The sequence below is a fragment of the Triticum urartu genome, chromosome 7 (genome assembly GCF_003073215.2).
Source record: "Triticum urartu cultivar G1812 chromosome 7, Tu2.1, whole genome shotgun sequence".
Taxonomy (NCBI): Eukaryota; Viridiplantae; Streptophyta; class Magnoliopsida; order Poales; family Poaceae; genus Triticum; species Triticum urartu.
Window position 1 is genome coordinate 675,147,608 of NC_053028.1, and position 14,385 is coordinate 675,161,992.

The 14,385-nt window shown below is 41.8% G+C and overlaps 1 long non-coding RNA gene across 4 annotated transcripts; it reads left to right on the forward strand.

Moving 5' to 3' along the window:
- The first annotated feature begins 6,591 nt into the window (after window positions 1–6,591).
- Window positions 6,592–14,262, forward strand: LOC125521445. 4 transcript variants are annotated; one of them, XR_007289280.1, is made up of 8 exons: window positions 6,596–7,128; window positions 7,218–7,289; window positions 7,739–7,909; window positions 8,306–8,445; window positions 10,577–10,630; window positions 11,812–12,785; window positions 12,880–13,114; window positions 13,845–14,262. It is a non-coding gene; the product is annotated as an uncharacterized LOC125521445 (long non-coding RNA). The 4 variants fall into 4 exon arrangements; XR_007289278.1 differs by having other exon boundaries at window positions 6,593–7,128; window positions 8,306–10,630; XR_007289279.1 differs by having other exon boundaries at window positions 6,593–7,128; window positions 10,577–12,785.
- Window positions 14,263–14,385: the final 123 nt, after the last annotated feature.

The window sequence follows — 14,385 nt, forward strand, 5'->3', positions numbered from 1 at the left end:
GTGGAATAGTTTCACAAATTCATGCCATCTGGAACACCACAATATAATGGTGTGTTCGAACGTCATAACCGTACTTTATTGGATATAGTGCAATCTATGATCTCTCTTACCGATTGGCCACTATCGTTTTGGGGTTGTGCATTAGAGATAGCTACATTCACATTAAATAGGGCACCGTCTAATCCATTGAGACGACATCGTATGAACAATGGTTTGACTAGAAACCTAAGTTGTCGTTTCTTAAAGTTTGGGGTTGTGATGCTTCTGTGAAAAGTTTCAACCTGATAAGCACAAACCTAAATCAGAAAAGTGCATCTTTATAGGATACCCAAAAGAAACTCTTGGGTACACCTTCTATCACAGATCTGAAAGGCAATATCTTTGTTGCTAAGAATGGATCCTTTCTAAAGAAGAAGTTTCTCTCGAAAGAAGTGAGTGGGAGGAATGTAGAACTTGATGAGGTAATTGTACCTTCTCCCGAATTGGAAAGTTGTTCATCACAAAAATTAGTTCTAGTGATCTCTACACCAATTAGTGAGGAAGCTAATGATGATGATCATGAAACTTCATATCAAGTTACTACCGAACCTCGTAGGATAAACAGAGTATGGTCCGCACGAGAGTGGTACGGTAATCCTTTCTGGAAGTCATGTTACTAGACCATGACGAACCTACGTGCTATGAGGAAGCGATGATGAGCCCAGATTCCGTGAAATGGCTTGAGGCCATGAAATCTGATATGGGATCCATGTATGAGAACAAAGTATGGACTTTGATTGACTTGCCCGATGATCGGTGAGTCATTAAGAATAAATGGATCTTCAAGAGGAAGACAGACGCTGATAGTAGTGTTACTATCTACAAAGCTAGACTTGTCGAAAAAGGTTTTGACAAAGTTCAAGGTGTTGACTACAATGAGATTTTCTCACTCGTAGCGATGCTTAAGTCTGTCCCAATCATGTTAGCAAATTGCCACATGTTATGAAATCTGGCAAATGAATGTCAAAACTACATTCCTTAATGGATTTATTAAAGAAGAGTTGTATATGATGCAACCAGAAGGTTTTGTCGATCCTAAAGGTGCTAACAAAATGTGCAAGCTCCAGCGATCCATCTATGGACTGGTGCAAGCATCTCCGAGTCGGATATACGCTTTGATGAGTTGATCAAAGCATATAGTTTTATACAGACTTGCGGTGAAGCTTGTATTTACAAGAAAGTGAGTGGGAGCACTACAACATTTCTGATAAATATATGTGAATGACATATTGTTGATCAGAAATAATGTTGAATTTTCTGGAAAGCATAAAGGAGTATTTGAAAAGAGTTTTTTTTTCAAAGAAAGACCTCAATGAAGCTGCTTACATATTGAGCATCAAGATCTATAGAGATAGATCACGACGCTTGATAAGTTTTTTCAATGAGTACATACCTTGACAAGATTTTGAAGTAGTTCAAAATGGAACAGTCAAAGAAGGAGTTCTTGCCTGTGTTGCAAAGTGTGAAGTTTAGTAAAGACTCAAAACCCGACCGCAGCAGAAGATAGAAAGAGAATGAAAAGTCATTTCCTATGCCTCAGTCATAGGTTCTAAAAAGTATGCTATGCTGTTTACCAGTCCTATTGTATACCTTAGCATGATTCTGGCAAGGGAGTACAATAGTGATCTAGGAGTAGATCACTGGACAATGGTCAAAATTATCCTTAGAGGACTAAGGAAATATTTCTCGGTTATGGAGGTGATAAAATAGTTCGTCATAAAGAGTTACGTCGATGCAAGCTTTTTACATCGATCTAGATGACTCTAAGTCTTGATGTAGATACATATTGAAAGTGGGAGCAATTAGCTATAGTAGCTCTGTGCAGAGCATTGTAGACATAGAAATTTGCGAAATACATACGGATCTGAATGTTGCAGACCCGTAGACTAAACTTCTCTCACAAGCAAAACATGATCACTCTTTGGGTGTTAATCACATAGCGATGTGAACTAGATTATTGACTCTAGCAAACCCTTCGGGTATTAGTCACATGGAGATGTGAACTAATCACATAAAGATATGAACTAGATTATTGACTCTAGTGCAAGTGGGAGACTGAAGGAAATATGCCCTAGAGGCAATAATAAAGTTATTATTTATTTCCTTATATCATGATAAATGTTTATTATTCATGCTAGAATTGTATTAACCGGAAACATGATACATGTGTGAATACATAGACAAACAGAGTATCACTAGTATGCCTCTACTAGACTAGCTCGTTGATCAAAGATGGTTATGTTTCCTAGCCATAGACATGAGTTGTCATTTGATTAACGGGATCACATCATTAGGAGAATGATGTGATTGACTTGACCCATTCCGTTAGCTTAGCACTTGATCGTTTAGTATGTTGCTATTGCTTTCTTCATGACTTATACATGTTCCCGTGACTATGAGATTATGCAACTCTCGTTTACCGGAGGAACACTTTATGTGCTACCAAACGTCACAACGTAAATGGGTGATTATAAAGGTGCTCTACAGGTGTCTCCAAAGGTACTTGTTTGGTTGGCGTATTTCGAGATTAGGATTTGTCACTCTGATTGTCGGAGAGGCATCTCTAGGCCCACTCGGTAATGCACATCACTTAAGCCTTGCAAGCATTGCAACTAATGAGTTAGTTGCAGGATGATGTATTACAGAACGAGTAAAGAGACTTGCCGGTAACGAGATTGAACTAGGTATTGAGATACCGACGATCAAATCTCGGGCAAGTAACATACCGATGACAAAGGGAACAACGTATGTTGTTATGCGGTCTGACCGATAAAGATCTTCATAGAATATGTGGGAGCCAATATGAGCATCCAGGTTCCGCTATTGGTTATTGACCGGAGACGTGTCTCGGTCATGTCTACATAGTTCTCGAACCCATAGGGTTCGCACGCTTAACGTTTGGTGACAATCAGTATTATGAGTTTATGTAATTTGATGTACCGAAGGTAGTTTGGAGTCCCGGATGAGGCCGGGGACATGACTAGGAGTCTCGAAATGGTCGAGACGTAAAGATCGATATATTGGACGACTATATTCAGACATCGGAAAGGTTTCGAGTGATTCGGGTATTTTTCGAAGTACCGGGGGGGGGGGGTTACGGGAATACGAGGAAGAAGTATTGGGCCTCATCGGCCAAGTGGTGGAAGAGAGGAGGCAGGGCGCGCGGCCCCCCTAGCCCAAACCGAATTGGACTAGGGGCCGGCCCCCCTTTCCTCCTTTCCTCCCTCTCCTTCCTTCTCCCTTTCCCCCTTCCTTTCCTCCTCCTAGTAGGAGTAGGAAAGGGGAGTCCTACTCCTACTAGGAGGAGGACTCCTCCTCCTGGCGCGCCCTAGGAGGGCCGGCCGGCCTCCCCCCTTGCTCCTTTATATACAGGGACAGGGGGCACTCTAGAACACACAAGTTGATCATTGATCTCTTAGCCGTGTGCGGTGCCCCCCTCCACCATAACCCACCTCAATCATATCGTAGCGGTGCTTAGGAGAAGCCCTGCGTCGGTAGCAACATCATCACCGTCATCATGCCGTCGTGCTGATGAAACTCTCCCGTGAAGCTCTGCTGGATCGGAGTTCGTGGGACGCCATCGAGCTGAACGTGTGCTGAACTCGGAGGTGCCGTGCGTTTGGTACTTGGATCGGTCGGATCGTGAAGACGTTTGACTACATCAACCGCGTTCTCATAACGCTTCCGCTTACGGTCTACAAGGGTATGTGGACAATACTCTTCCCTCTCGTTGCTATGCATCACCATGATCTTGCGTGTACGTAGGAATTTTTTTTGAAATTACTACGTTCCCGAACACGATCGTCACCGAATGTTAAGCGTGCGGACCCTACGGGTTTGAGAACTATGTAGACATGACAGAGACACGTCTCCGGTCAATAACCAATAGTAGAACCTGAATGCTCATATTGGCTCCTACATATTCTACGAAGATCTTTATCGGTCAAACCGCATAATAACATACGTTGTTCCCTTTGTCATCGGTATGTTACTTGCTCGAGATTCAATCGTCGGTATCTCAATACCTAGCTCAATCTCGTTACCGGCAAGTCTCTTTACTCGTTCCGTAATGCATCATACCGCAACTAACTCATTAGTTGCATTGCTTGCAAGGCTTATAGTGATGTGCATTACCGAGAGGCCCCAGAGATACCTCTCCGACAATCCGAGTGACAAATCCTAATCTCGATCTATGCCAACTCAACAAGTACCATCGGAGACACCTGTAGAGCACCTTTATAATCACCCAGTTACGTTGTGACGTTTGGTAGCACACAAAGTGTTCCTCCAGTAATCAGGAGTTGCATAATCTCATAGTCATAGGAACATGTATAAGTCATGAAGAAAGCAATAGCAGTAAACTTAAAACGATCAAGTGCTAAGCTAACGGAATGGGTCAAGTCAATCACATCATTCTCCTAATGATGTGATCGTGTTTATCAAATGACAACTCATGTCTATGGTTAGGAAACATAACCATCTTTGACCAACAAGCTAGTCAAGTAGAGGCATACTAGTGACACTCTGTTTGTCTATGTATTCACACATGTATTATGTTTCCAGTCAATACAATTCTAGCATGAATAATAAACATTTATCATGAAATAAGGAAATAAATAATAACTTAATTTGTTATTGACTCTAGGGCATATTTCCTTCACAAACGTGGCTAGAAATTGAGGAGTACAAGGGAATCGAGTCTATGTGTCTGAATGGAGTTTGGGAGAAAATATGGAAACTACAATTCCCAACTAAGGTGAAAATCTTTTCATGTAGAGACATTAACAAGGACGCTTCCCTACCGAGTCAGTCTTCCCAATCGACACACTATGGTTTCTAGACAATGCCCATGTGCAATGCAGGTGCAGAGGATGTAACTCACCTACTATTTAAATGCAACAAAGCAGCCGAGGTATGGCGTCTTTTATGGTTGGATGAGATTATATATCAAGAGGGCGTGCAACATCGATAGGCGGATGAAGCTGTAATGGATTTTTTGATTCAGACTCCGATACAAGAGCTTGGTCTTCTCGGTCAAAATAATATACATGAAATAATAGCCATCGCCTATTGGCATTTTTTATGGGAAAGAAGGGAAATTGTCCATGGTGAGCAAACACATAATTATAATAAAATAGTATCATACATCAAAGCTTTAACAATGAATTTTGTCGCCTCATTAGCTTCAAAGGCAATGATAAAGAAAGATGGATGGCTTAAGCCACCAGTTGGTTTTGTCAAAAGTTAATGCGGATGCAGCTTTTGATCAAGACCACATAAAATGTGCATCGATTTGGACCTGTGTCCTTCGTGATTCATCTGGTAATTTACTAACTGATGCTAACTGAAAGATTGACATGTGTATAGATGTACTATTTGCTGAAGCTATGGCATTGCGTTAGGGTTTATTTGTGGCCAAAAGTGGGATGCAACAAGTTGATGATCAACTCGGACAACTTAAAAGCCATGGAAACTATGAAGAATGAAGGCTGATCAATGGGGATAGTGACGGTGATTTTCCATGACTACTACAATCTTGCTTGCAAGTTTCCTCATTTTTTTTATAATGGCGTAGCTCATGAGCTAGTTTAGGATGCCCATGAGAGCTCTTTCTTGCGTGTGGATGGATGATGCCCCATTGAAGTTTCTTCCTCGTTGAACGATGCAACCATTATCACTTGCTAATAAAAGAGGGATGAAATTATATAAAAAAGGTATAGATATAGATTGTAGTAGAGATATGAAAGAAGGTTTGTTTCTCCAATTTGTTTGTTTGTGCCAGTTTTCTTTACGTCGCCCGCCTCCTAGAAATTCACTATTTGATGCATTTTGCGTCAAATAGTCGTGTCATCGCATAGGAGGTTCGCAACAGCGAGCGCAATGGGCCAGTCCCTAATTTATAGCGGTACGCAGATGCATTTTGTTACGGTTTTAGGAACCTTCTAGATGGTTCCCAGTTCCTGGCTGCTTTTTTTGTTTTCTTTTTTGTTCTATTTACTTGTTTTTATGGTTTCCTTATTTTTATTTTTTACGTTTTTGTGTTTTATGTTTCTTTTTCTTCCTTTTTGTTGTTTCATAAATTCAAAAGTTGTTTGCATATTGAAAACAATTCAGGATTAGAAATTTTTGTTCGTGTTTTAAAACACAATGTTCAGAATTTCAAATATTTTTTCATGTTTTTCAAAAAGGTTCGAAAATTTGAAACATGTTCAAATATTTCAATAAATATTCATTTTTTTAAATATCAGCATTTCAAATTTTTGTTCACGGTTTTAGAAATTCTGCATGCTTTTCAAAATTTGTTTGGAGTTTCGAAAATTCTTCACACTTTTAATAAATGTTTTAAAATTAAAAAAATGTTTGATTTTTTGTTCAGGTTTTCCAAAAAATGTTCGAAATTCCAAAAATGGTTCAAAAGTTTCAAATAATAAGGTTCCCTCTTTGGTAAGTGAAGGCAGAAGCTACAGTAAGGCGCTGCAGTATTTATTTTTTCTGACCGTTGGTGCGTGGCCTCCACTTACCAAAGTTGTTCTTCAACACAGGAAAGGAAAACCCAGCCCAGTAGCCCACGCAATCGTCCGTCTCGTCCGTCTCCAACACAATCCGCCGCCGCCGTCTCCCCTCATCCCCGTCTCTCACATCCCGTCGCTTCCGCCGTCGGCCGTCCCGAATTCTTCGTCCGCCGTCCCTCCCCGCACTCAGGCACGCGTACACCTATCTTCCTCGCTCGCCTGGTTCCGTGGTTCGTGTACGATTCACAGCGGAGTAGGGGGTCAGGTTCGGCTTCCATCCAAACCGGCCATATTGACCACGCGAAACCCTAGACGCCACGGAGATGGAGAATCTCCGCGGCCTCGCCCAGTTCTTGCTCGCCTCAGCTCGCGGGGATGGAGCAGGACGGCGCCGCCCGTCCCCTCGCACCAGGCAGGACGACGGCGCCGTGGATGGCTGGGCGCGGAACGACAGCGAGCCCCCTCCTGTACGGCGCTCAGGCGGAGTGCCCCGAGGTCGTAGATCCTCCTCCTTGCCGGCGCTTCCGCGGCCACGTCTCCGCTGCTGCCTCCGCTTGCGCGACCCTCAACGACGACTGTGCGTGCCCTTCAACTCCTGTCTGGTATCCATCGATTGTATTGTCATTTGTTTCTGATCTGAGTATCCAAATCCATGGATGGTGGCAGCGGTGGGGAGGAGCCCTGCGACGACCTCGACAACGCCTGCTCCCCCGACCACAACTACTGCGTCCAAGAAAGGTACTGAACCAACCACACATCCCCCCTTCAAGAATCAAAACAACCATACATGCTGCCATGAACAACAATACATTACATTGCGTTGTTAGGACAAGCGAATCCATATGGTAGTAACGATTAATAAGATTAGCGGCCTTGGATGCAGTGAAGTGGCTATAGAATTTCAGAATCCAGACTGTTGCTGCTATAGATCTACTCTGCACCGCCATTTGGTAACTAAATGGCAATGCAGTAGTTGTGTGGTTCACGGTTTATGCAGCAGCTGTTCTTCTACCGATCTGTTGCTCGATTGTGTGGGGTTGGTTAATTTACTGGGTAAACTGCACAGCTCAGTAGCATGCAATGCGCTGGGATGACCGGACAAGTCACATGTTCAGTCAGCCATTCCCTGCCTGCCTATGGCTATGTGTTCCAGCGATATCCTTCTAAATTCCACTTGTTATGTGCAGCCACATGGATTGGGGATATGTACCTCGGTTTGGGTTTAAAGGGGCAATCTTTGAGCATTTGTATATCAACTATCGAGGATCTCAAGTTGACATGGACCGCACTATGATCAAGTGCATTCTGGTGCTATGATGATTGTGATAGAAGATGTTAGCTGCAGAAGCAATCACTATGTAAGTGTGACGTCTCTTTTGACCCTGCTTTGTTTATTTTTCAAATCATTAATATTTCCATTGCTTTCCTTCTTGCATAATTGCTCTAATCTCCAGAAATTTTGTGTTGATAAAAATTGCTAGTATATGGATCATGAAATTGTATTGAGCAGAATAGGAAAAAGGTCATTTGATTAATGGAATAGATTATGCCTTGACTCTGCTCAATACAGGTCTCAGCTGTGATAATGAAATTGTACTAAGCAGAACAGGAAAACATTTGATTAATGGAATAGATTATGCCTTAACTCTGTTCAAGATAGGTCTCAACTGTGATAATGAAATTGTACTGAGCAAAACAGGAAATATGTTGTTTTTTTAGTGGAATAGATTACGCCTTAACTCTGCTCGTGACAGGTCTCAGCTCCAATATTAAAAATCAGTGCACCTGAAATACGACACAATTTTTGTCATCTGGAACTGCGCTTATAAGGTGTTTGGTCTGAAAGCTACGCTCCTGAATACAATATGATATAAAAGGTTCATGAAATCATCAGGTATGGAAATGCTTGACCGTTTTTGTAAATCACTTAGTACAATATTATCAGTTTGTTTTTTGCATTATTTCCCAGTTCTCTTGCAGTCTATTCAACAACCTATCTTCCTGCCTACTAGATAAAAGAGGGGTTTTGTTTACTTAACATGGTTGCCTGATTAACATAGTCATGGTTTCTGTTAGTTATTTTTTCCACTACCAAAGCAACAACTTATGTTCCTACCTACCAGATATACTACTCCTTGATTGCTTAGCTCCCGGCTTAAGAAGCTCCACCATTCTTTTATATAATATTAGAAAAAAAATTGAGTTCTAACTTTGTTGAAAGACACGCACAGTTCTGATGTTCTGGGCCCAATGTTCATTTCTAGAGGCAAATACTCTCGGATTTCTTAGTGAACTGTAATCCCATCGAGATAACCCCCCTCGATATAGCTCCCTTTATTTGCACGACACAATCTAGCATATGACGGCTCTGATTTGGATTGTGCGTGTTTCTCCAAAAACTAGGATTATATACCTGAGAACAAACAAATAACGTTATAAACTTACCTCAAAGCCTATGGGTTGACTGAAGCTTGATAAATAGTTTCAGATGCACTATGGTCTCATAACAGTAGAAATAAACTTCGAGGGAAAGAGAACCATAAGTATAGGTGACTGCATAGTAGAAGACGTGTAATCGTGTTGCATTATACTGTCTTTATAGAAGCCGACAAAATCAGAGACATCCTAAATTTGGTTTTCTGTTCTTGTCAGTTAAGAAAAGAAACATTAACTCTTGGATTATCAGTAAGGGAATATGCCTTATTAGCATACTCTTATGGTGGTTATTATTGCTCAACGTTGTGAGGAAAAAGAAGAATCAGATTTTTCTATTTGTGGTTATATCTTTTGGATAAACAATAGAAGGGTAAACTGCGAAGAAGAAACATAACGACCACTAGTAGATATATCTTTATTTTGAATTAAACTAAAGTTGCCATGATAGCAATATTTTAGAATATTCAGATTTTTTTCAATATTTATGGTGATTATATCTTTTGCACATTAACACTGAAACTGAACTATTTTTGTCGGGCTAGAGAAGCGTAATTTCAATACAAACTGCAATTGCTTGGGCAAGAGAAATCAACTCAATACTACAATTTTCCATATGATGTAGTAAGAGGGGGCGTACCATTGTAAACCGATGTAGGGTGAAGGCTAGCCGCATCTTTGGCGTGTGGTCAAACCCGACAAGCTGCAACTATGTGGAGCATCCACATTACTGCCACCACATGCTTGCTAAAACAGTTAATATGTTCGTCCCCGTACATCAGACACATCTTCGGCGAGCATGCTTGATGGCAAAATCGGGCAACTATTGTTGTATTGAGTATCCAGAGATGATAACCGTCATGAAAATAATTGCATGGATCGATGATATCCCACACGGTCTTGTTTGCATCAAAAGCGTTGGATAAGAATACACCAACCATTTTGGTAATGGGCATCTCAACAGTTCTATTTGGGCGTGAGCGGGTATTGCCCCTCGCCAGGTCGTATGTGAACCTAGCCGACATGGAAGGCTCCAGCGACGAAAGGGCGGGTGGCTCCTTGTCGGGAAAGGTGAACCTGGAATGAGTCAGCGATTCGGGTGGTCGAGGGGGGGGGGGACCGGCCTGGATTGGGCTGACTAGCAGCGGCGGGGGTGGCAGCTGCACTCACGGCCTTGGCGGTGGTCAAGGCGGGGCTAAGAGTAGTGATGGACTCGTTAGCGGCAGCCAGGTCATCATGGCGACGTGCGAAGTTCCTTCTGACTAGCGGCGGCGTGGGTGGCAGCTGCACTCAAGGCCTTGGCGGTGGTCAAGGCGGGGCTACGAGTAGTGATGGACTCATTAGCGGCGGCCAGGTCATCATGGCGGCGCGTGAAGTTCCTTGTGAAGCACATCCTCTAGCCCAAGTGGTACATTTGCTCATTTGTGATATGTTCTGTTAGTGTTATGTTCTCCTTGTCTCTTGCTCTGTTTCTCTTGCCCACATGTACATTTGTTCATTTTCGTAGACCTGCTATGTTCTATTGTAATTCGAGTTCAAATGTCAAGTTGCGCCGCAACAAAATGCTGCTACTTTAACTTCTGTAAGCGCAGAGGCGGCCGTTGCAGCTGCTCACATGGAACGTATGCCCTGTTGCAGCCTCGCAGGTACCCACATCTCTCCCTCCCTCCCTCCTCTTGATTTGATCCCCATAAATTCTCAGCTTTATTTCTGTGGATTTTTGTTTTATCTATGCCTGTTATGTCTTTGACAAAATCCAAGCAGATTGAGGGGAAGATTTTGTGCTTAGTTTTTTACTCAAGTATTTCATCTTTCTCTCAAATTTAGCTCCAATGAACTGAATTATTTTGGCATCACTTTTTTCCCTGGAGAGCATTATCATCTCATCTCACCACACTCATGCCACATAACCTGGCGAGCTCACTCCTTACTCATTCTATGTACCACATTTGTAGATCAGTTTAAGGTACTGCTAATGAACCAAAAGTTAATGTTGTTGGCCTTGCCAAAATGCCATGAAGCTTAACATTCGACACTTCCTTCCAAGGAGAAGGGAAGTGATGTCTGACAGGGAAAGAAACTAGGCAAAGCTCTGGATGCTCGATTGAGTACACACCCAATTAGCACTCTACTTCGTCGGTTGTCCACTGAAATTTGCTCCATGACATCTTGCTTGCCATGTGGTCACCTTACCTCAAAATTGACATATTATAATCTATGAACTACTACAAGTAAACTATACAACCAAATGATTGTTCCAAAAATTCAAATTTGCACCATGCTTTCCACCTGATCTGCCAGTTTAACTATCTTAATTGTACCGCAGACATTTGATGTGTGGTAGTAAGTGTGTGATGAAGCATGGTGTAGTAGCAAACTAGCAACTGAATTTTTTGACATACCATGGATTTCTTTCTGCCTCTATTTGATGCTCGGGGGTGCTGATCCGAAGGTCCGTGCGGACCCTGCTCTGGACATACGTCTCCTTAATTTCCGTGTGCAATTCTGCAATCCATGCTTTACACTTTAAAATGAGACAATAAAATTTAGCTCATGTTGCCCTTCCATCATGCACCCAGAATATATTACCTTTCTGCTTTTTATATTTTGGTTGGGCATGTTTCATGATCAGAGGATCGATGATTTGTTATGCTAGACAATGGAAATAAGATTTGGTGGAAAACAAATGATATGATAGGTGATTTATGATGTATTACTATTTTAGATAACATTATCCAAAATTAGTTTTTGGTATACGCAAACTTTGGAATTTGTTGATAAAGAAAGATCACGCCTAATTTGCTGGCTCTCTGTTGACACTTAACAGTACTGGCCTCCTGACTCTAGTTGGATAATGTTGATGACTCGATATGCGGAGAGAGGTTAGGAATTGTTGCTATGGACTAAAACAATGCAGAGTTGAAGGTTCTGAACTGGGAACTTGAACAAACAGTTTGCCTACCTTTCTTGTGGAGTTGATTTTTTAAAAGTGAATGTTCTTCTGGTTGGTGCTTCTTCAGTGGGATCTGGACCATGGAATCTTCAATTGCATCTGCTTGGTTCACTGGGAATTTCCTAGTTTTAATTTGATTGACAACTAGCAAAACAGTCCGGCTAATTTGATGATTAATTCCTGCTGATTGTACACTTTCAACTCAAGTTCCTGCTGATTCTACACTTTTCAACCCAAGTTACATTGTACCATATGCCAGTTTGTTTCATACCTCATCCATCCTGGATTTTTAGACGCAAAGCATCTGGATTTTAAAACAAGAAATAACATGTCTTTAACAAAATTATTCACTCAAAGACCATGCCCAAGATTGGATCTCTCATCTTTACAGTAAATTTGGACAGCAGGGATCTCTCATCTTTACAGTAAATTTGGATAGCAGGGATGTTCAGTAGAAAAGCTATAATAGCATGGAAGCGTTGTTTCTGAACTCGAGCACATATGTGCTCTTTATCTGGGCAGTTCGTCATAGCATTGGGATGCGGTGCATTACTTTCTGTGTCAGGCTGTTGTTCACTGGAAAAGGGGGAAATGCAGAAGGAGCACCTCCTTTAACGATTCAAAACAGGGCCGTGGCTCATGCCGTCATTCCCGTCCTGATCCGTGGCTCGTTTAGGGCCTCAGTAGCTGAGTAAATGGAGGGATGGGTTGCTGGGCAGAGTTCTCTCCTACCTCCGGCTCCTGGTTTTTCCTATTATCGAGTGAGGCTAGATGGGCGGCGGAGCTTCTATTCGAAGGAAACAAAGGCTAGCGCAGAAGATGGAATTTCTGATGCAATCGATTAAAAGGTATGATTCTGCGGTGCTTGTATTCTATTGGCCTCGGATTAGGTATAGCTTTTGCCTGAGTTCTGTCTTCAATTTTAATTTTTTTTCTAAGCAGAACCACCGTGCTGGAGGACGTTAACGATGGCAACGTACTCATGGAGCCACTACACTGCCAGTGGTCGCAACCGTTGCAGATCCGCTGCCGCCCATGGCGGCAATGAGTGCGGAAGGCCAGATCTGTGCGGCTGATGGCGTGGTCGATACTGAAATCGATGGTTTACTGCAAGCATCCGAGCAGTCGATTACTCGATTTGTTAGATCGACCCAAAAGCCCCAGCATGGACTCGAAGGTATGAATTTATTCAGCTGTGCAGTCTGAAGAAACACGAAATGCAATTGCCATTACATGTGGACCAGCAGAATAGTTGTGGTTGCACATCTTGGAATTTTGATTACCCTGGGACTAGCTTAGCACTTATGTATGTAAGAATTAAGATGTGGATATGTACAATTTATGAACTGTAGCAAACATATGAACCTTGGTGAACTCAGGTTGAGTGTCATTAGACAGTGGATGGCATACATAATGCAGTTGCAAAATTTTGCACTGTACTTTAAAAAATATGACATTGCACAGGTTAAAATTTGGATTACATATTCAGTATCCTAAATACATGGTCACAGTTTAATAAGCTTTAGCAACTTAAGGCTGTCTATGAATTAACATCCATAATTATATCGACAGTGGTTGCTGATATGAGTAGTGGAGCTAGTGTGGGCTGAAGTACAAATTTGACAGAGAATGTGGCAAGCTGTCCATAATTGGGATTTCTATTTTGTTGTGTGCTGTATTGAAACTACTAGTCTGATATAATACAATATAATGAGGTATGTAGTTCATGTTCACTGATAAAAGACTTGAAAAAATGTTAGCTGGAATGCGGCAGTATTTTTATTTTTGAAAGCTTAGTTCATGAAGCGGGTTTTGTGTGATTGTGACTCCGTAACTAAAAATGGGCTGCTGCTGCTGTCATATATTTATATCTGTAGCTGATGGCATATCTGGTCTTGCGTGCACAGTGAGGATCGGTGCTGCCGCACCAGGAAGGTCACCTTGTCGTAATCGCACTAGTGCACTGGAGAAGGCAATTCATGGTTTTGCGGAAAATCCAGGAGATGATGTGATTGTCCCTGCACTAGGAACAAGCTTTGATTGTTTGAGTGAAGCCTTCGACTATTGCCATTGGACTTCGATTCTTTTGGATGAAGCATACGACTTTTACAAGCTTCGATTCTTTGACTAATCTATATTTTAGTAATCCTCCTTATTTTCTGAAACTGATGTATAGCGGTATGATGTACATTTAAATGGATTTCTAAAGTGACAGTAAATTAGACAACTATTTTACGATGTGTAGCCAAAAGCCAAAAGGATAATTGCACTATTATCAGAATCAGATATGATTTCAAGTCTGGAGAAAATCTGCCTTTTCTTCTTCCTTTGTGACTTCCAATAATCTAAATCAAAAGCCACTGGGTTGTACTGTTTTTCAGTGCATTTTGAAAGTTGTTAGCACAAAGTAGGAGCAAATGACCCAATTTCTTTGCATTCATTTTTGTC